This window comes from Chlamydotis macqueenii, chromosome 7 (genome assembly GCF_036417535.1).
Source record: "Chlamydotis macqueenii isolate bChlMac1 chromosome 7, bChlMac1.mat, whole genome shotgun sequence".
Classification (NCBI taxonomy): Eukaryota; Metazoa; Chordata; class Aves; order Otidiformes; family Otididae; genus Chlamydotis; species Chlamydotis macqueenii.
The window spans coordinates 8,024,721-8,047,487 of NC_141562.1; the positions used below are offsets into that span (position 1 = coordinate 8,024,721).

The 22,767-nt window shown below is 38.1% G+C and overlaps 1 protein-coding gene across 2 annotated transcripts in view; it reads right to left on the reverse strand.

Annotated features, from left to right (window-relative positions):
* The window catches only part of BMPR1A (bone morphogenetic protein receptor type 1A), an 84,050-nt gene that overhangs the window by 26,748 nt on the left and 34,535 nt on the right, over positions 1 to 22,767 (reverse strand). The window contains exon 2 of one of the 2 annotated variants that reach the window (XM_086752169.1): positions 16,133 to 16,254. The exons of the other annotated variant lie outside the window; for it this stretch is intronic. The gene's annotated coding sequence lies outside the window, so the exon portion shown is untranslated. The remainder of the gene's footprint in view (positions 1 to 16,132; positions 16,255 to 22,767) is intronic. 2 annotated transcript variants of the gene reach the window in all.

The window sequence follows — 22,767 nt, forward strand, 5'->3', positions numbered from 1 at the left end:
CAGTTTTTTCAGTCATCACAGTAAAATTCAGCAAAGCTTTCCTGCCACAGCTATCAGAAGATATTTCAGACGTTTTTTACCCATCCTTTGAACTTTCTTCCTTTTCCTCATGTAAATTTTTGAGCTAAACAAACAAAGACAATTAGTTCTCTAACAACCAATGTTGCTCTTTCACAGAAATGGAAACTGTTTGAAAACATTTCATTCTTAAAATCACCTAGCATTCCAAGAATAGCTATGTAGTTTAACAGCCTAAAAAAAAAGTTTAAAAAAAAAAGACCAGTTGATCTAGTGCTTCTAACAAATGCCACACCCCAAAATGACTTAGTTATGACCTTCATACGCAAATATCTTCCACTAAAAACAAAATAAACAACAACAACAACAAATACATTTGACAAAACTGAAGAGGCCACAGTGACAACTTTTCTGAGCCATTTCTAGATGCCCATTGAAGAGGCAGACTAGCAGCCGCACTAAGGCACACTATCTAAAGTAAGCAACTGCTGTAATTTCTCCAAAACCTGTCAGATATTAACAGTGTAGAATGACACAACAAAATGATTACTTCAAACATGTTGAAGCACCAATTAACACCTGGAATGCTACCCTGCCAACAGAGGGATGCTGAAGACATTCAAACCCATAAGCCAATCAAGTTGATTTCCAAGTTCTCAATCTCTCTTTTTTTCCCCTATGATAGCCATAAAGAAGTGTTCAAATATAATCCTTTGAAAAGTAATTTATTCATCAGTTGTAACTCACAATTCATCTACAGTGTAATTTGTTATCCTTCCTAAAAATAGTTTATTGAAGAAAATACTTTTGTTATTAAACTGTGTGAGGCTTTTTTTCTGAACTGAACTCAGCTGTGAATTCATGGCACTATCGCGGCAGTCTAGCCCTACGCTCCGTATGACTCTGAATATATGAAGCTAAAGCATGCAAGATTTGTCATATGGTTCAAAACAATTCTGAAAGCAGAGAGTTCACTGGTAACTGCTCTTTAGATGTGGGCTCTGCAATATTTTTAACAGCATGATCCTCAAACCAAATGAGCTGCACTGTCCCAAATTTCAATAAAGAATGATAGCAGTGAATGTAACAACAAAGACAGTATTGTAAAAGGGGAGGACATGCAAAAAGAAGCATCAATTTCAGACTTCACAAGAATTAGAATATTAAATCCATTTCAACAGACAAGATGTTTCAAAACATTTGCAGCAGTACATAGAATACAAAATAAACATATTTGCGAAAGCAAAACTAAAAAATATTAAATTTTTCTCCTACGTGTGATTGGGGTAGGAAGTGACTTAGGTAACCATAAGCGTATTGCTTCAACCACACGTACAGTTTTGAACACAACTTTGAGGTGGAACAGAATGCCAGAGATAAATTGGGCTGTCAGTCTAAGCCAGTATGCAACAACGTTTCTATGAGAGCTTAAAAAACCTGATATGGTGCCACAAAGAAAATTATTAATTTGGATGAAGAAAAGAGGACTTGTAAGAACAGTAAAGAATTCACTACAGGGCAGATGACAAGTAGTTTCAAGAACAGAGATTACTAGTGCAGTTCAAATGACATTCAAGGACCCTAATTCTCAAATCAGCTTCATTCAAGAATATTTATCCCTTTCATTAATGAACCAAGCGCAAAAAGTAAAAATGCGATAAACATTTGTGACAAATACAAATTGTCAATTCAGTTGAGTGTTGTTTTTATGCCAGAAGATTTGGACCACATGAAGAACCAAAGTAACAGAAATAGAATGAACTATAACAGCATGAAATGGGGAAAGTTATGCATATTGGTAACTCTGAAGAATTTCTGCTTCACATAGAGAAGGAGTTCAAGCATAGGAGATAGCTACATCCAAGGACTCAAGTACACTAAATCATTACAAACATCGGACACATCTACGAGATGCTGCTGGAAGAAAGACCAACAAAACTCTAGGATTTCCTAGGGAAATTTCCCAGGGGAAATGCTAAAACATGAATAGGACACAGCTAATACGATTAATAAATTCAACATATGCCTAGAAGGTTTGATGACACTATCTTGAGAACAAGAAAGCCCTAAAATGGAGACAAAAAGAAAAGAAGTTTTATACAGTGCAAGTTGGCAGTGAAATGATTACACTTTGAAAATGTAATGTAGGAATAAACACAAGGAAAGACAAGACAGCTATTCAACCTCAAGAAAATTACCGGTTTAACAACAACTAGGTATAGATTAGCCATTAAAATTTATTCAGATCAGAAATTAGCAGACAATTCCTAACCATTGGTTTGAAGGTTCTAGGGCACATTTTCAAACCAAATAGAGTCCAAAAACTTAATTAGTCTTTAGTTTACAAAGGCCACCATCTCATGTAGCTGCAGGTGATGGGATGGGAGCAGACTGATCCAGGAGAGCCCTTACAACTCTATTATGTTATTCATAATACAGAAGAGCTACAGTTAGCTTTAGCTTATTAAAAGTCAAATACTCAAATTTAACCAATTCCATAACAGAAGAACATTTAAGTAAATTTCTGACTCTGTACTGTGTAATTCTATCAAGTACTTGTACAATCTACCTTAAAAACATGTTTCTAATGGTTTTTTTTGGAAGGTACGTCTACACAAATCGTAGAAAAATGTTACAGTGAAACAGTCAAACTAGCTATGGTTAAGTCATGTCAAATATTAAGTTAAAAATACAGGTTAATCCACCACCAAAGTCTATGAGGAAATCGTACAGCTGATGGAGAAGACTGCTGGCTACTATAAGCTAGTTGGGCACGGCCATCAAAAAAAGCTACTTCAAATAAGGCCGTATTTGTTTGGCACTAAACTGTGCAAGCTCACAAATATAATTCCATTAAACTGTAGATTTCATTAGAATTACTTAAAACTATTAGTGACTGCATAAATATAAAAGCCAAAATATTGTGTAAATTAATTCAATATTCTTTCTCCCTCTACAAGCTGCTACAAAATCTGAAATGTTAAATGAGGCACACTTCTGTGTCTGTGTGCGTACTACACACTTCTCAAAAAGACTGAAATGGAAAAATATATCTGAGTTCTATTTGTAGGACATTTATAACCACGTGTTTATAATGCATGTACTGCAACAGTGGGTTTGTTCATTCAAAAAAAAAAAAAAAAAACAAACCACGAGCCCTTAACAGCCGCTTTCTGCGGCAAGAGAGTACACGGTCTTAGAAAAGGACTTGTTATTTTTGAGTAGCTGGAAGAAAAGTCACCAAAATTCACCTTGGATACTCTAGCAGAAATCTTATGAAAGGAAGACTTCACACTGCTTGCAAATATCCAATGTGTCTACATTACAGCAGAATTTAAAAGCCAAGCTACTAAATGATGATATATCTGTCTGTTTCATAAACAAAGTTGTTAACCATGAAAAAATTAAAGCCCAGTTGTTTTTTACCATGCCCAGCACAATTAGGTAATTGGGGACGCCACTCACCGGACTCCTGAATGCCCATCTTATTGTTACTCTGGAATTCCAATTAACTAACTGCTACAAAGTTTCTGCCATTAAATTAACAGTAATGAAATTCAGTAAAATTGTTTTCCCAGTGCCATCAGGTATTCAGACATATCCTAGTGTGGGATACATTCTCTTATTTGAGCATACTCAAATAGGATTTCACTACACAATTTTGATCCACCTCGACCCATTTCCCCTCTCTTTCAACTCTATCACTTTGGTGATTAGCTGGCTGAGGGCTGAGAGCTTCTGCCCTTAAGACAACTGGCAAACAGACACCCATGCTCCTTCTACCAAAGACATCAACTTCTGCTATTCTACCCAGAAGCTATAATTCTTAAATGTTTTTATTATCTATTTATCATTTCTGCTAGTTCCTTACTGTCATACCAGTCAACGTGAACAAGGAGAAAAGTCTTCACATGTAATACATTCCATCTCTAAATCTAACAAATCCAAACTGGTAATGTACCTTAAACCTTTTAAAATTTGTTTGCAAAAAAATTTCTTAAAGAATGCCTTTCGTTCATGGAACATAATAAGCAAAAGTCTTAAAATTGTTACAAATTTCATGTGTCATTATTGAAAATATTATGGTCATACTATACTGCCTACAAGACCTATCACACATTTTGGCTCTGAACTACAATTATTTTACACAAACAATAATATTCTTAAGCTGAGCAAGGGAAAAAGTTGGATCTCAATCCCGAATTCACTCACTTTTTTCTGAAAGTGAACAATGGATCCTAAAATGAAGGTCAGTGCCTTTAAAAGTCCAAATGCTTTCACAGGAAGGGTTTCTAAAGTGTAACATCCCTTTCAGCACTATAAAGAGGAGTAATGAATGTTTTCACAACCTTACAGTATTTTTTTTTACGTAATTTAAGGACAATTGTTCATTAATCTATGTAAAAAAAAATCCCCAGATTAAAAAACTCACAGAGTAAACTTTTATTATACTTAGATCTCACGGTCTTAGCTTGTTTCTGTTACACCTATAACCTTCGTCCAATCTAGAAAAAGAAATTCACAGCTACGTTTTATCTCCAAAGCAAAGGTGATTATGCAGATTCTAAGATCCATGAAGAGTTCTCCAGAAACTGGGTTTTTGTTTGGGGGTTAACAAAGCATATTTTTCATTTCACGGTGCCTAACTAGAACAGCCTGTCTTTTTTTGGATACTGCATTTAATCAATAACAAAGCATGCTATACAAAGCCACGCTTTCCTCCGTGTCACTGACATCGGTTTCTCCTACAAGAGAAGCAGCAAGGACCAGAAAACCGACAGCCTCCCGACCCCATCCGTCCTTAGGCCAGCCTGCAGCTCCAGCTTCCAGCATACTTCCCGACTTGACCATTTTGCCCACATGAGGGTAGTGTAACCTCATTTCTGAGGAGGGGCACGTTGCTAAAATCTGCATCTCTCACGCAGAACACTGTTTAGAAAAACTGGTTACTATTTTAAAAATCTATCCCTTGAATTTCAATTTTGGTACAAAGAAGAAAACAGCAGCAACAAAGCTGAGAATTCAATAGGGTTTAGAGGTTTTTTTCAGGAAAAAGACTGCAACTACTTCTCTCCCTCTTCCCCTCACTTCCACGCTTAATTCTTGTTTTCTAGGTACTAAGGTTTTTCCACATCTGATGGCCAGCTGCCAGCTCCACGAAGCGAGCTGGAGCGGAGCCCTCCCCTCGGCCGGGCCCCTCCCCGGAGCAGCCCCAGGCGCCCCGCCTGACATGCTTTTCCAGGCGCGCTAGACTGCAGCGCAGACTTTCTGGCTCCACTTCCATTGTTTGCACGGCTGCTTTGCTCCTTATCCAGAGCGTGGATTAGCATAAGAATACTGTCTTCCCCCTCAGCAAGCCAGCTCCCCTCTAGAAGACCTCTACCCCTTAAGAATAAACATGGGGTTGGGTTTCTTTTTTTTCCTTTTCCTTTTTTCCCCCCTCAGATTCTCTCTTTAAATCCTCTTTTCCTATTCAAGACTTGTAAAACCCAATAAAATAAATGAAATGCTTAACAAGCAAGGCTGACAAGGCTCAGAAATACCCGATTGCCTAGATTAGTAATTACCAAGGTCAAAAGAGTCAACTTGATGCTGCTATTCATGGAGCCCTCACTCCTCACATTCACTTTGTGGGTATGATTTCAGTTATGAAAGGATACACTTTCCAAGCAACGCAGAGAGTAAGTTCTAGGAAAGAGTAACAGAAAAGAAATCTTAAATCCTCCTTCCTTTTTTTTTTTTTTTAATATATTTACCCTTAGAAGGCAGAGTTTCGAATTCTTGAGAAGAGACAGAAAGCATTACTTATCAACACAACGCTCAGCCACGAATACCAACAAACCCCCTCCAAACTTCTGATAGTGACACTTTAAACACGGGCATCCTTGCTGCCTACTTACACAGCTGCAAACCCTTTCCTTCTGGTACCCAACCAACACACTATGGTGTCCCTTGTAAAGCAAGTGATGTGATCTGGTATTAAAAAAGGCCAACAGAAGAGTATTTCACAAGCAGCAAACTGCTTGCCCTCAAAATGCTTAGAACTGTCAACATGGACATTTTTTTGTTCTGCTACCCGTAAGATAACTATCGTCCATTCATACATCATTTTGTGAACAAGATAAAAACACACTTGGAAATGTAACTTCTTAAGCAAGCCACATCATTTTTAAATCATCAAATTCAGCGCTCCTCATTGCAATGGGCAAGAGAGAAGCTTTCTTTAACAGTATTTGCTCAATACATACAAACAGCAGAGACAACACTGATGAGATCAACATGATCAGAATTTATTTGCTAATGCAAAACATGGTTGGCAAGGTAAGCCTTAAGCCTCATTTTCCTCACCTGCTTGCCATGCCCATAGAAGCACCATATTCTGCTGACAGGACAAACTCTCTGTCTGGCGGTTCTCACAAATCACTATAAATAACACACAGATATTCTCAAAGGAGCGGTCTCCATCAGTCTTCCAAAGAGGCCTTTTAATAGCTGGACAGCCAAATAAACAAAGTAGTAGACGCTGCTCCACTCCTCTAAAACACGGATGTGGGAGGGGGAAATCATTCTTTAAAGTGCGCTTACTACAGAAACAGAATTTTAGATATGTATTTTGCCAATTACATTTAACTGTTAAGTTTGTTCTTTGGGTTAGTTATATTGCCCTTCTAACTTTAAATCGCTGAAACGTGCCCTTTCAACCTCTCTTATAATTCTTTTGAATTATATGAATAGTCAGCTAACAGCTCTTCTGTCATCTGTGAGCCTTGACACTCACCCTAGAAACTCATGTTGGGATATTTTTATGAGGTTACAAGCTCCAGACACAAAACACAAGGAGGTTATCACCTCCACAGCAAGGGCAAGAGAAGTGAGCAAGTATTGTCGGTGGCAAGTCTAGCATAGCCTAAACCAGAATCAATGGCAGTTTAAATTAATATGCTGGGCTCTGAACAGCTGTGGCTGATGAGCTGGTGCTTGCTTGATACTGCCACAGAGGCACTGACCTCCAACAAAAGAGCAAGGTGGACAGCTGGGGGTAGTAACCTCACAAGCTGTCTCACCAGTAACTCCCAGAGCTTGCAGGGGAGAACCCTGATACGTACAAGCAGATTAACAAAGCTTCAGTAGGCTCAAGCAGAAAAGAAAGGGGGGGGGAGGTGGAGAAGGGAAAAAGAATAAAACCCCAAAACCATGTGAGAGCAAATATCTTGTAATTACAACATGCATTATCTTACATAGAACCTGCAAAGTATTCGGTTATTCTCAGTATCATAGACTGATAAACACGTATGTATAAAGCATGACATGCTCATGCAGAGAGTTATTTCACAAATATTGGAGATATTAAATTAGATGGCTATATTAAGAAAGTGCTTCCACAGTACAAATAATCTAAAATTATTTCTACACTGCATTCAGCTTCTACTTTCATCTGCAATACTTTAATTGTTAAGTATGTAATAAAATATTGCTGCTCTGGGAAAATTTTCCATGACTCTAGATGTATGTGGCTGAGCCTATCTTACCCTTTTAGTATTCTGCAAGTTTTGCTGAAATGAAAATACATTTTAAAGCAAACTGAAGTTAAACTCCAAGTGCATTCTAGATTCGCTTGGTTAAATAACTACAGAAACAATATGGCATGCGCATGCACACAAACTACTCCTCGTAAGTTTAAACAATGTACTTTCATCAAATATAGCTTCAAAGACATTTCTAAATCCAAACACAGTAATCTTTCAATAAGTAGACAAAGAGTTCAAAGGTAATGTTTACACTTCAACAGTTATAGTCCTCTATTTCCCTGCACTAAAGTGCTAAAGCAATACAGTTTTTCACACAAAATTCAAATGTGGTTTTTTCACACAAAATTCAAAACCAAACATACAAACCAGAATCATTACTAGAAAGCTAATGAGATTGGAATATTTAAATTTAGAGTTTAGTAGTTTTATTAGTAGTATCTGTTCCACTAGTATTCAAGGAATTACATCACTTCTTTTCTTAGTGCAATATGGTTATTTCCAATACACTAGGAAAGAACAGTTTCTCAACAACTGTTGCACAGTAGAGCTAAGAACAGCAAAACATCAACATGTAAGGTAGCAGGTTTGTTTTGTTTGCTTTGGTTTTAGATTAAATGAAACTTCACATTCAGCTAAATTTTTTTTTTTTCATTGAAATCTTTGCTTTTCTCTCCATAGTGTAGGAAAGCAACTGGACTAAGACCTAACGAAACTAAGAAGGTACAGAGATTATACTATATATTCCTTTTCCTATCAATTTCACTTGCTTTCCTACTTTTTCTCTTTGACCCTTGTGATGGGTGACTTAAACCACCCATACTCAATACTACAGGAATGATTTGGACACTATTTTTTACTGCCAACATTTCCCCCATCCCCTCATCATCCTTAAACGTGAAGTTATCTCCTCTCATGTCTCAATACTTACTTAAGCTAAAAATGTTAAAAGTAAATCCATCTGCCTCCTAAGTCACCTGTTCATTAACTTTAGCAATTGAATTATGCCCCAATCACTTGAGATCACATTCCTGAAACATCTCATTCTGCCTTTTCTTACATTACTTCTGTCAAGGCCATTACTGCATCTAGAAGTCATTTATTCCTTCCACATCTCCACTACCAAAACCTTCTTTCTTTCAAGATTCTTTAACCTACCTTGATCACCTCCAATAGGACAGAATTAAGGTTGATTCAAGTTAAATCTGTGAAGGAAAAACTGAGGGTTACAGGAAAACCACAGATTCCATAACAGGAAGAAATTTTTGTTGCGAGTTGAAGAGAATGAAGCATTATTTTTGGCAGAAAGAAACGGGACAAAAAAAGTAAGCATTATTGAACTTTCTCTATTAAATGCCGTATAGTATCTTGTAACGACCAATCCTCTATCACTTCCTTAGTATTTTTTCCATTCTCCTTCCTTGAGATTTTTCACACATTTGAGTTAAGAACTGTACTGAAACAAAACCAGCAGATGAAATATTGTATTATAAACATACTTCTACTAAAAAGGCAGATTGGTCCATCGTTCCTAAGCCCTGACCTTAAGAGCAGTCAGAATGAAGCATTTAGGGCAAGAGTACAAAATCGAGAGAACGATTAGGATGCTCTTTCTCTGGATATCCCAATACATTAATTTCCTCTGCTGAAAAATTTATTCATATCACCAGTACCCACAGAGGGATCTACTCACCATGAATGTACCCATCTGTCCCCTTTAAATCCATTTAAAATGTTGGTCTCAGTTTGCAATAACTGAATATGACTGCGTAGCTCCGCCCTATGTTTAAAAAACCCTCAACAACCTGGAAATGGATACATTAACACTGCTAATGCTCTCAAAAACTCTCTTGATAAGCTATCAATTGGCTGTCACAAGGTACATAAACATACTTTATCCAAATTCCAGTTTTACAAGAAAACCGTAAAAATTCTTTCATAATCCTTAGAAACATTTTGCTACTCACATCCCCCACAACAGTGTGAGACATACAGCAAGCTAGTTTTGTTTATCTACTCTATCTGAAGCACGGTTTTGATATTCTTGATGTTCTGGCACAGAGGAGTAGTACAGCAGACTGCGGAGAATATACTTCTCCCAGATCACAAATTTATAAATGCATTACTTGCTCAGTTATAACTGCTCCCCTTGTAGTAACAGTAGCTTAAATCTCAAGTTTAAGCATTTCTACACAAGTATGCATGATTATTAAAAAAACCCTTTTATTTTAAATCGTGATTTTTTTCGTCTTCCTTCAGTTACAACATGAGTTACATAATTAGCTTATTCTTTTTTTTAGAGGTGAACAGTCAAACTAAGTATCTGTTTGCTATCAAGATGAATGTTTTCGTTTTCTTGGAATTTGTTTCAGCTTATCAGTTTACCAGCTGTAAAACTCTCAGATGCATTAACATATTGAAAAGCAACATTTACAAGGCCAAGGAATTAGATTTACTTGCTTTCAAGTATGCAGTACATTTCATACCGGATTTTTAATTCCTATTAAACCCAAGTGATAAACAACACCAAGAGTCAGTGTCAACGCCACTCTCACTGATTCAAGAACTCCAAAAGATCTTTTCAGATGCTTTTTATATTTTTCTTCCCAGTTACAGGAATGGTGACTGTATGCTTTCTTTTCATGAAACTGTACGTCCCTGCTCAGGCTCTGGCTTAGTAACAGCCAAGGGAGGGGGAAAGGTACCATCTACTGATGTATAGAGACAGTAAGAGCAACAGAACTGTTTATGTTAACTTTATAAGATTGATAAAGAAGTATCCTTGTTCTGGTGGAACAAATATTTGACCACAGCTCATTCTACCTAAATAGTTACATTTTCCTTATCCTAAATTCATACTAAAGTAACTTTTGCCTTAATCTTCTTTGCTTCATCATTCTAGAGCTGTGTACTTCCTGTAACTTTCCCCAAGGGATATTACCTTGCCTTTTTTCCTGTTAGCTTGCTCTTCAGATTATTAGTAAATACAACTGAAGTATTACTATTCTCTGGCATATAGCGACCTCACCTGTCTTCTTCCCCCCACCCTTCTTACCGTTTAGTTGTGAAACCAGAATATTGTTACTCTGTTTTCTTGCCTTTTTTTAAAGCAACTTCTGCTTATTTCTAACTATAACTAGCAAACCTACTAGCAGCCTAAGACTTTAAATGATGCATACACTAAGACTTCATGCACTTGCACATAGTAGCTGAACCAGTGTTATACACCTGTTCTTCTCTATACATATAAAGCATACCATGCCAATATTTGGATTACATTATTAAAAATAACTACTGCCGTTAACACATCAAGTCAGTTCATGACAAAGCATATGGAGGAAAAAAACACACCGGGCTGTTGGTTTTTTTTTTTTAGTTAACCTGTATCATCAAGAAGTTATCTTCCATTCTGCAGTATTAACAGATTTCTCTGTTTTCCAAAACCAGCAAAATATTTAAATTAACTGTTATATGACTAACCAATTAATGAATATTTATTTCCTAATTATTCCTACCCCATAAAATTCCCATCCTCAGATACAGAAATAAGATACAAAATTTAGCCTCCTCTTACAAGTTAGGAACTTGTCTGGATTTCTTTGAGATCTATTACCCACTGCACTTTCAAGAGAAGCTTCTGAGTCAAACAAAATCAACATAAGAACTGTAAAATGAAGGGATTCTTGGACAGCTTAACTCTACCTTCCTGAACTTGACTGTCTTGACTTAGCAATAAGGAAGGCTCTTGTTTTATGTTATCTGCGATTGAGATGGTCACACCAGGAACAACCTGGGCTAAGCCAGGCCAAAGGAAAGTAAGGAAAGCACTCTTAGGAGGATATTGGTCAAAGGACCAGCAAAACATTTGACATCATGCAGCAGAACAGAGCAGCTTCAGAGTGGAATCACTGGCACTTCCTGTTTTGATCATCTGATTCAAAAGACAACATCGATTTCTGGTTACGCCACTCCTGGAAAATGCTTTGAGCACACTGACCTGTATTTCCCATTTGTGGTTTAAGCCTGAAGTGGCTCAGCCTGTTTGTTATGGAATTAACTCACAGCAAATAGTTTGCCACCAAGGAAATTCAGTGGCAGCTAACCCAACTTCACAGAGTAATTGTTTCCTAACTGAATGGAAGAGACCCTATACAGTCTTCATGGTTAATAGGAAAACCATTGCAGGAACACCATCTCGTCACTGGGAGATTTCATTCTGAAATACTTGGCATGTGCTCCTGCCTACTGAATAAATAAGCTCCATCACATAAGAAAAGATGGTTCTACCACCACTGGTTTGGGAGGAGACAAAGATGACAACTCTATGAACACCAGAAGCTGCAAAGTAGGAAGTTATTCCTAAACTGTGTCATAGTTCAGCCCCAATCGGGACCAGACTACGCAGTCTCTCTCTCACTGCCCCCACCCTCCGAGAGAACAGGGGGAGACGATATAAGAAAAACGGCTCGAGGTTTGAGATAAGGACAGGGAGAAATCTACCACCTTAGGCTCCCCCCTCACTAAACAAAACCAGAACAACTCAAGTTATTGGTTCAGTGGTTATACATTAGAGGTCTTTAATCTCCTTCTAGTTGGTCTCTTGCTGCAGGCAAGTCAAACTAAGGGACTATTTTACACTTTAATTGAGGGGTGGTGGGGGCAGGAGAGGAGAAGTCATCCAAGTCCAGTTTTCAGTACTCCAAAGAAACAAAATAATCATACAATCAAAATCTTTCTATTAAACAAAGAGACAACATGATACAGAAGACCAGCTGCAGAAGGTAATTAAGCATACATAGCCATACTAATTAGGTGTAATATACTAAGCTGTATTTCTCCAGTTACATCACACGAGAAATGCTGAAGACATGCAAAAAATCACAGTTGCAATAACAAGACAGACATTTACTCTACTAAGATATAAGAAAATTTCACACTATCTCAAAAAATGGAGTAGAACTATCAGAGTACAATGAAAGATTGTATTAGATTAAAATAAACCATCTTGAGAACTGTCAGAGAGATGTATGATACTCTTCATTGAACCTTAAGATGGAGGAGATAACCAAAGAGATTTAATCACAATTTCCCTCTGTACACCAACTAGGAACTAACAAATAACTTCCCAGGCTGCAGTTTAAGATCAAACAAAATGCACGTTTTCTATGTAACAAACATTTAAAACAAAAGCACAAAGACTTTCACAGGGTTTTGTGGGTGTCAAAAGTCATAAATGGGCTCAAAAAACACACAAGCAGGTCAGGCTATGAAGTACAATACCACTAATCTCTCACTCAGGAAGTACATAAAAAGTCTGATCAACATCTGGGACAATGTACTCTGTCCACATCTGGTACTTATAATTTTTCCCCTCTTCTGGCCTTGGTAACCTTATTTTTTGTCTTTTGTCACCTTGCTGTTGAAATTCAAGTATAAAAGTATGAAAACAGGAAGTAGAACATACGTAGGAACAGAAATCATTAGCAAAAGGACTGGTTTTTCTTTGGTTCCGATAAGCTTCCTCCTTCTTGCCATTTGTATGCTTGTTGACTTACAAAAGTTTCACCTCTTTGCCTGGCAAGATAATGGAGCAGATCCTCCTGGAAACAATACTGAGGCAAACGGAAAATAAGGAAGTGATTGGTGACAGCCAACATGGCTTCACTAAGGACAAACTGTGCATGACCAATTTGATGGCGTTCTATGATTGGGTTACAGCATTTGTGGATAAGGGACAACCAACTGATGTCATCTACCTGGATTTGTGCATCTAACACTGTCCCACACAACATCCTTGTCTCTAAGCTGGAGAGACATGGATTTGATGGATGGACCACTTGGTGGATAAGTAATTGGCTGGGTGGCTGCACTCAAAGAATTGCGGTCAATGGCCCAAGTGGAGACCAGTGACAAGTGGCGTTCCTCAGGGGTCAGTACTGGGCCTGGCCCTGCTTAACTTCTTTGTCGGCGACATGGACAGTGGGATAGAGTGCACCCTCAGCAAGTTTGCCAATGACACCAAGGTGCTTGGTGCAGTCGACTCACTGGAGGGAAGGCATGCCATCCAGAGGGACCTTGACAGGCTGGAGAGGTGGGCCTATGCAAACCTCATGAAGTTCAGCCAGGCCAAGGGCAAGGTCCTGCACATGAGTCAGGGCAATCCCAGGCAGAAACACAGGCTGGACAGAGAATGGATTGACAGCAGCCCTGAGGAGGAAGACTTGGGGGTACTGGTGGATGAAAAGCTCAACAGGAGTCAGCAATTTGCTCTTGCAGACCAGAAAGCCAAACGCATCCTGGGCTGCATCAAAAGAAGTGTGGCCAGCAGGTTGAGAGAGGTGATTCTCCCCCTCTACTCTGCTCTTGTGAGACCCCACCTGGAATACTGCGTCCAGCTCTGGAGCCCCCAACATAAGGAGGACATGGACCTGTTAACGCAAGTTCAGAGGAGGGCCACGAGGATGGTCAGAGGGCTGGAGCACCTCTCCTATGAGGACAGGCTGAGAGAGTTGGGGCTGAAGAAGAGAAGGCTCCGGAGAGACCTTATAGTGGTCTTCTAGTACCTCAAGGGGGCCTACAGGAAAGACAGAAAAACTCTTTAGCAGGGCCTGTTGTGATAGGACAAGGGGTAATGGTTTTAACATAGGAGGAGGCAGATTCAGACTGGATATAAGGAAGACATTTTTTACAATGAGGGTGGTAGAACACTGGAACAGGTTGCTCAGAGGTGGTGGATGCCCCATCCCTGGAAACATTCAAGGCCAGGCTGGATGAGGCTCTGAGCAACCTGATCTAGTCGGGGATGTCCCTGCTCCTTGCAGGGGGGTTGGACTAGATGACCTTTGAAAGTCCCTTCCAACCCTAACGATTCTATGGGTTTGTGATTCTCTCTTTCAAGACAGTACCTCATCTGCAGTCTTCTCTCTTGACAAACACTTTAAGAACTGTTATTTATTGTTAAATTGTCTCTCTCACTGGAGGACAAATGATCTGCTCCCCTCCTCAGGGAGAAAAAGGGAGAAATTAGTTCTTGGTTTTGTGTCAGTGCAAAGTCTGTAATTTTCAGCACTGACTCCAAGTCCTTTACTTTTGAGTAGTAAACATATACGTTAAATCTATGCTAGCTGTTGCTTTGTTTGCAAGATGCATAGTACAACTGGCCTCCAGCATCTTTTAAGGAATATGTGACAGAATGAGAAGAAATAGTACTGGCCTGTATTCTTGTCTTGTCAAGCATAAAATAATCAGAGTAAAGTACGAAGGTGAAAGAAGCTAACATACATCATCAAGACACACATTCAGCGTGTAGAGCAGATTGCAGTCTTCCTCACTTGAGTGCTGTAGATTGACTACAAATTTTGCACTTGTCAACACAAGTTCCAACTTCGTAGCTTTGTGAATTTGCTAATGGTGTGCAGAAAGTTATAGGTTTTGAAAAATAAGTCAGCTAAAGATAAAATATGGGTTAGCTGAATTCAATGCTGATCTTTGTCTAGGAGCTGTTTCTCTAAAATTTGACCTCAAAAAGAGGACAGATGCTTTCTGTCAGTCAGATGTATGAATGTCAAATGTATGTTAAGATTCCTTAACTGATCTTCATAAGTGAGAGGCACAGCTCTGTTGTAACTAAAGTTTCTGTTTTCTTGAAAAGAGGGTCAATCATCATTTATAAGTGTCCAAAATCTGCAAGATAACATAATCCGAGATGCAAACTTCCTTTGAGAACGAGCAGATGACCGGTGATACCTGCTAGCCTAAGTCTCTGAAGCTGTCGCACCTCTTATAGAGACCTCAGTTCTACCCAAAAGGGAAAAAGTGAGAAGGGCCAACAGCATCACAGCTTAAAATCCACTGTATATGGGCATTGCCTCAGCTCCAGTTAAACAAAACTGAAACAGTGAGAAGCTAGATGTAGGAGGGCCAGTGCTCACTATCTGTTCTTTAAACAGATTTAATATTGCAGAAGATAATTCTGAAATATGTCAGAAATCTGACATTTTAGGATTATTCTACTTAGCCTCTTGGTTACATAACAGGGGAAAAAAGCTTCAGACACTATAAAGCATCAAACTATGAACCAAACACCCCCATCACAGGAATGCCTTTAAGATACCGAGGCAGTGGGATTTAGTACTAAAAAAAGCCAAACCATAATGTTTTATTAATAGCAGGAACAATAAAAAAAAACCAGTGTAATAATATTTTGTACCAATCAAACACTGTGCTGGAAGACAAGATGCCCAACAGGCATCATCACTTAAGTTGTGTTACCAGTCCTTTATTTCAACTCAAGCATTAGCAATAACCATGACCTGACAGATTGTACCAAATAAAATTTGTCTGATATGATAACTTTTTTCCAACGTATCTTTCTACAACAGGTGTCTCTGTAGTTGATGCTGTTTTATCTTTTTTTCATAACTGAAATATGGAGAGAGAATTGATAGAATAGCTGTTTTAGTATGGTCTTAAAGACTGTCACTAGCATAAAAAAAAAGGCAGCTCAGAATTTTAAAAAGAAAGATATGGTGGCTGCTTATTATATGCTTTTTATCCCTCAGATAAAGTTTTGCATGCATTAACCTTACCTCAGAATTGGGAAACTGAATGAAACTGTATTGTACTTCAAGCTTCCTCCAGACAGTTTTCATCTGTACTTCCACTTCATTAGTTCAAAGGTGATACTATGGCAATGCATATTTCTATTACTCTGTAAAACAGGAAGAGAATTTGACTTACGAGATACCCAAAGAAATTGTACTGACAGTTGTCAGTACATATTGTGTACTGACAGTACATATTGTGAACTGCACATTGCAGATACTGGTATCTGAAATTATGGAAGCCATCTGCTATTATGAGTGGCCTCTACTTAGAAACAACTTCTTAGATTCTTTCATTTCTAATAGTTGTATGGTAGCAGTATATTTGTAAAATACATACACTAAAAAGCATTTAAAATCATTTTATTTATATTGTATCATTAAAATATTCACTCATATACTTAAAAAAAAACACATTAAAAAAAAAATTCTATCCTTTCGCTTAAATACAGGTTTGTCTTAGAGGAATGGTGATGTCAAGGAGGAAGGGTGCTAAAAAACTCTGTAGATAGTTTTCCAATGAAAATAAACCTTTCTGATCTCTCCCAATAACTCTTGGATTCACCTGTTCTATACCAGCCAGATTTACAAGCCTCCAGATACCAGATTTCTCTATTTTTTAATTTATTTTGTGGTTTTTTTTTTTTTTTTTTAACAGTCAGTAGACTAGAGGAAGGACTGATTGCTGGTGACACCAATGGAAAAAACAAATCAACATGCACAAGTCAATCTTTACTAAACACCAGAGAATCTGTAAGACTGCAGCTTCACAACAAAAATCCACTAGTGTCACTCCATTATTTCCAGTGCACAAGGAACTGCAATATACTGAGAAAGCTTATTGTAGCTGCATACAGGCATGATTATTTCTGGGAAGAAAAAGCAAGCCAAGAATTTGGAAAAAAGTACTGGCAATAGGGTGGGTTTGATTTTATTTGTTTTTTAACTGGCATACATCCAAGCGTTAGAGGAAAGCACAGCACAGGCTCTTAACTAGCACACTAATAAATTGTAAGCAAGCCTGTCTTTTGTCAAATCCCAAAGTTTTCAAATGCATTGTGGATAGTTAAGTTCTGCTTATCAGCTTTACTGCTTCGATTCCATCTTGAGCATATGCCACCTACTGCTGACTCCTCCCATTTTATCACAGTGTCACAATTTTTTAATGTTTCCATCATCCAAAGCTTTCAAAAAGATCATACAAGAACATTATCATTTAGAATTCCTAGTCTTATGACTGCAAACATAACCGTGGAAGTAACACAAAGGAAGTAACACCAGTAATCCAGCTATACTGTTAAAAAACATACAACCAATCTTACAGTGTAGAGATTTAATGACTTTTTTTTGAATGCTAAGGCCAACAGTACTGGGAATAGGGATGGACAAACCATGTGCCTGCATGATTTCCAGCAGAGGAAGAGTTTCAGCATCCACCTGCCTTCTCTTTTCCTTTCTAAGCACCATAAAGACCTTTACCATTACAAGAAGGTCAGAATACTTCTGTCTCCAAGTCCATTTATAAGCACTGTTCCTCACACACTGAGGTTTAATAGTCTTGGTAATAAATAATAAATTTGTGTAAAATGGTAACCCAAAACCATTCTGAATATCAGATAGCACCAGTTCTTAAAGACAACTGTCTCCACTGAGCAGACAGGCTGACATGTGACTGTTATTTCTTCCATGATACAACTGAAAACACATCTTGCCATGCAAAAGTCTTTGTGGAAATTTTTTTCACTTCTTTAAAGCAAGTAAAGAATCTGCAAAATACATCCATCTCTTTATAACTAAGGAACTTGAGTTAATCTTGTGTTGGACTCCAAAAGAAACAACTATAAACAGAAAAAAGTTAAGTGTGCTTTCTTTTTTATACCACCTCCAATCCCCCTGTATCTAGTATCCGATTTACACAAAGGCCACTTTGTATTATTTAAATAGGCTGCTTTACAAGGGTAAGGACATTTCTGAACAATGCTGGTTTTGTTTTGTTTTTAAAACAATGTCCTCCTGATATTTTACAAACTCCCAAATTGATGGAATTCTTAGTAAGTGTTAATTTCTGTAAGCATTCATTGCATTTCCTGATCCCATTCCCATGTATCAGATATCCAAGCTCTCTCAAACAAAATTATTTTAGTGAACTTCCTGATCTGCACGACTCTAGGTATATCTACATTAGCATTTTAATTCAAATCAGGACTGCACTTTTGAAGTCAATCTCCCAAACAACCCTACTTTCCCTGCTTTGCTTTACATTGCAAAGCAGTCTCGAAGTACATGAACCAGATTTATTTTGAGTAAAAGTAGATCAGAGAATGAGCTTCAGGTGTGCATTGTACACGCTCCAACCACTAACAGGAATTCAGCCACAGAATCAGATGAGGACCAGCTTGAAATCAAACTCTCACAACCTGTATTGCATGGATGCCAGGTTCTCAGCACTTGACAGATCTGCTCCTATTACACCACATTGCTTGGTAACATTGACACAGCCTCTTTTACAACTTACCAAATTTTTGTATCTGTTCCAAATTAATCTCTCCCTGTTTTAAAAGGGGAACTACAAAACTTGTGTCAGAAATGAGACTGAAGTTAATGATGATTATTAATTTATGTGATCACTGTGTTACTATTTCTTCCACTCATCAGCATGAGATGCTACTTAAGAACATACTTAATTTTATAAAAATCAATTGATTTAAATATTAATTTTATATAGTTATCCAAAATGCTTAATTGTTAATGGATTAATTTTCCAAAATGTTTAGTGCCTTTCTTGATGGCATCTTCCAGAGAAGTGCTATCAAGAATAAAGTAAAATTATTGCATAACCTATTTGCACAACTCTACTTTCACTTTGTTAGAACTTGGGTGTATTACAATGTCTAGAGGAAGCACAAACATATCCAAAAATAAAGAGCCTCACAGTGCTTGTCACTCGTTACACATTAAAATCAGATTTATCTGGGAATTTTTTTAAGTGTGAAGATTAAATTTGGGATCTTCATATACTATTAACTCTACACTATTAAATACCAGCACCCAATCCGGGAAAGGAAAAATCTGAATTACATGAATACACTAATTACCTAGGCTAACCCAGAGAACTGTAAATTGCCAGGGTAAAGGGCAGGAACCAACAGCCATGAGCAGGACAGACGACAGGAGGGACTCGCAGTGGCAAAGCTCAAGTCAGACTGACTCACCTAGAGGAGGAAACTCCACTTAGGCTGTAGATTCCTTTTTCTTGTCTTCCCACTTATCTCTAGATCCTGCTTGCCTTCTCAGTAGCTTCAGGTCCTCCAGCTCCAGGGCCATATCCAACTCATTCCCTCACCTGTCTTCTTTTGACAGTAAAAACTTTCCTGGTGCTTTTCTCTCCCTGCAACTGTGTTCCTCCAAATTCATTTCCCCTTTGCATCAACTGCCTCACCAGTTTTCAGCTGAATTACTTTATTCATCTTAAATGATCTCTTCCTCCTCAAAAGACCTTGCTGCTTGTTACCGTTGGGGAAATACGCCTAAATTTGAGAACTGACCTTTCTCTGGAGGGTGGTATATGTAACTTTTGTTCCTTTGGTACAAATTAGAAATTTCACAGCAGAATAAGGACACTAGAGGTAGATGAAGGGCATTCCTGAGGTGGCTATAAAAATCCAGTACTCTGACAAATCTATAGCTGAATAAGCACTGCAGCTTTTAGCTCAGAAACAGACAGGAAAGATTAGCACATGGGAAATCTGCAATTGTAGGAAAACAGGATGCTCAGAAGGGCTTTACCTTTAAATGAAAACTGACTTACCACAGTTTTTAGAAACAGAAGGGTGCAAATGGCAAATGTTTGTGCTATTAGACATCTCTAACTCAGGTGTGCATTTTAAATACAAAATTGTATGTATTTAAGGAACATAAGTTTAGAAAGTAACTTTAATTAAAGTAACATAACAGTTAAAGTAATTCAATTGCAATTAAGTACATGATCATACAAGCACTCATTGGTACAGACTGTGGGTTAAATAGTTCTCCATTCACTCCAGCTTCCAGTTACTTCTCTCCTGCTCTTTTATTTCCTCCATCCACCAATGCTTCACTTCTACAGGGTTAGCTGTTCAGCTAATCATACCTTTACCTCAGATTAGGAAACAGAACTTGTTTTAGAGTTCCTGTAAATTCAGATCATGTCACAGACATGGGCTAGGGTGATATCACACAAACAGTTAAATCAGAAAAAAAAACCAGGAGCAAAAAACTTCAGCATCTGAGATTTGGGGTGGGAACAAAGGGGAGAAGGAGAAAAGCAGGTGGTGCTAGCAATGTGTCTCTGCATGCAGTGTCAGAGTTCACGGCCAGCTGATGTCTCTGTTAGGTTTCAGAAGCAGAATTACTTATTTTCTGGAAAACTGTAGTCCTAAACAAAAGGCTTTTTGTTAGAAATTTATGCACAAAGAAGATACACTGCAGGCCCAGACAGCAGCCTAGAAGATGCTTCAGTTACCAGTCTCATGACTGCCACTGGAAAGTTTAGCTAGAGTTGCCGTAAGCTAGCAGGAGTTTGAAAAATAGTGCGTATACTGCTTTCAGAAGTCTACTGTAACTATGAAATTTGAATGGAATTTTAAAGGGAAAGCAGTCATACCAAATTTCTAAATCCTACTTTACAGTTCATATCCAAGGGTACAAATTTCTTAAGGAACACCTTTTTCAAGAAATGTGAGAAAAACCCCACCGCATGCTGGGAAAAGCAAACAACATACTGCCTGTGGCACATTTGGGGCTTGGTGGTTTTTTTCTGTGGAACAGTGAAGGTACATGAGCAAGAACATCTCACTGAACAAACAGTCCTTCCAAATTCAATAGGACTGTTATATGAAATAAAATGAATTGGCTGAACAAGCATATCACTTTTCAGCCTCTGGACACCAGGTAGCCAGATGGGAAATAAGAGCCTAAAATATGGTTCAAGCACATTTTTCCAATCCTTGAGGCAAGCTAGTTCAAAATCACTTAAAAATATACCTATACAAAAGTTATTTTTTAAAATTAATGTTATGCCTGCATTCCCTTGAGTTTTAATAAACAATCACCAAGTTATTCTTGCAAAGTATTTAAAAATGCAAGGAATAATGCAATATTCCAGCACTTCATGTCATACTGTTCTCATCTGTATTACAGTGTTTAGCCTTTCTATAGATCTGGTTAAGACTCTCAAATTAGTTCACGATACCAGTGATCTTTCTTGCACTTCTAGGTTGCTGTTGAAAAGGCTAGATTTTGTTATCTTTATTGATTACTGCAAAGATCCTTTATGGAACAAAAAAAACCAAACCTGTAATCATTTGTGGGGAGGTTTACAGAACTTCAGAAATACCACCTTGGAACAGCTTGACGAAAACAAGGTATCACATACAAATAATATAGACTTAAACATCAACTGGTCAATTTAAGTACTAATCTAACCTGGCTGGTTGTTTGCACAGGCAGGTAGAGTAACAAGTGCTGCTGCCACTAATGCAAAATCTCGATTGACCTTTCATTTCCAGTCTGATAGAAAATAAAGGACAAATCCGTACAATGTAAAAACAAAACACAACTGCTTTTCTTCAAGTCAAGTCTCTTTTTCGGAAAAAATTATTCTCTGTCAGAGGCGTGCAGCTTTCTTCTTACTGGGACAGAATTTTTATTTATTTCATAAACATTATTAATTGGAAGTTAAATCAATGGACTAGGCATAGCACATTGACATAATTTTTTTTTTTTTTTTTGCAGAACAGATACAGCTGCTCTTCTAGGTCCTTAAATAATTTTTCTACTTGTGAGGTATCAGAGGACTCTTCACATGTCATATTATTTGGTCCTTTCACACAGGAGGAGAGAACAACCTGAGCTTTTTTTCTCTCTGAGGCCTTATAACCACACAAGCTCACACGGACAGAAGATACCCTGGACAGGTAATATCTCAAGGACCGACACACTGCTTCACAGCTAGGCACTCTCCCTGCCCTTGTTACGCATTTCTGTTCTCATCATCTGAGTTTCCTGCCAAGATATAAGACAAGGAGTTCTACACAGTCAAGCTCCTGAAAAATAACCGTCCCAGGGTGTATCTGGAAGTATTAGAACACAAATAATTCCTGAGTAAGGTGGGACTGCACAGTACCAGACAGACAGAAAGGATGTATTTTCCAGAATGACATGAATCTGCATAAATCACAATGCACTGCACTCTCCACAACATCTAGTGACACAAGGAATTCATTACTGGGGCCACGAGAATCCAGACAAACCTCCTTAGACCCATAATGAAAGTCTGCCTTGGCTTTTACTTTGTCCTGGCAGATGTAATTTCCTAGTAGAAAGAGTTTAAGCCTCCTGAATTCTTAGAGGATATCTTGAGTATTTTATTTTGGCATACAGTATCTGGAGTCATCTGAAGGCCTCCACAGCTTGCTGTGCTGTGAAACAGGCTCTGTGCTCCCAGTGAAGCTGCAGTAAGTATTCCTCTCAGTCATCTTAAGTGTTCTTCATCCAGTGAGCCAGTAGAAGCTGAAAAATCAGTTAACTCTCCATACTTTGGGGCTAAAAGGAATCTGACAACAGCTTGCTGGTAAAACAAA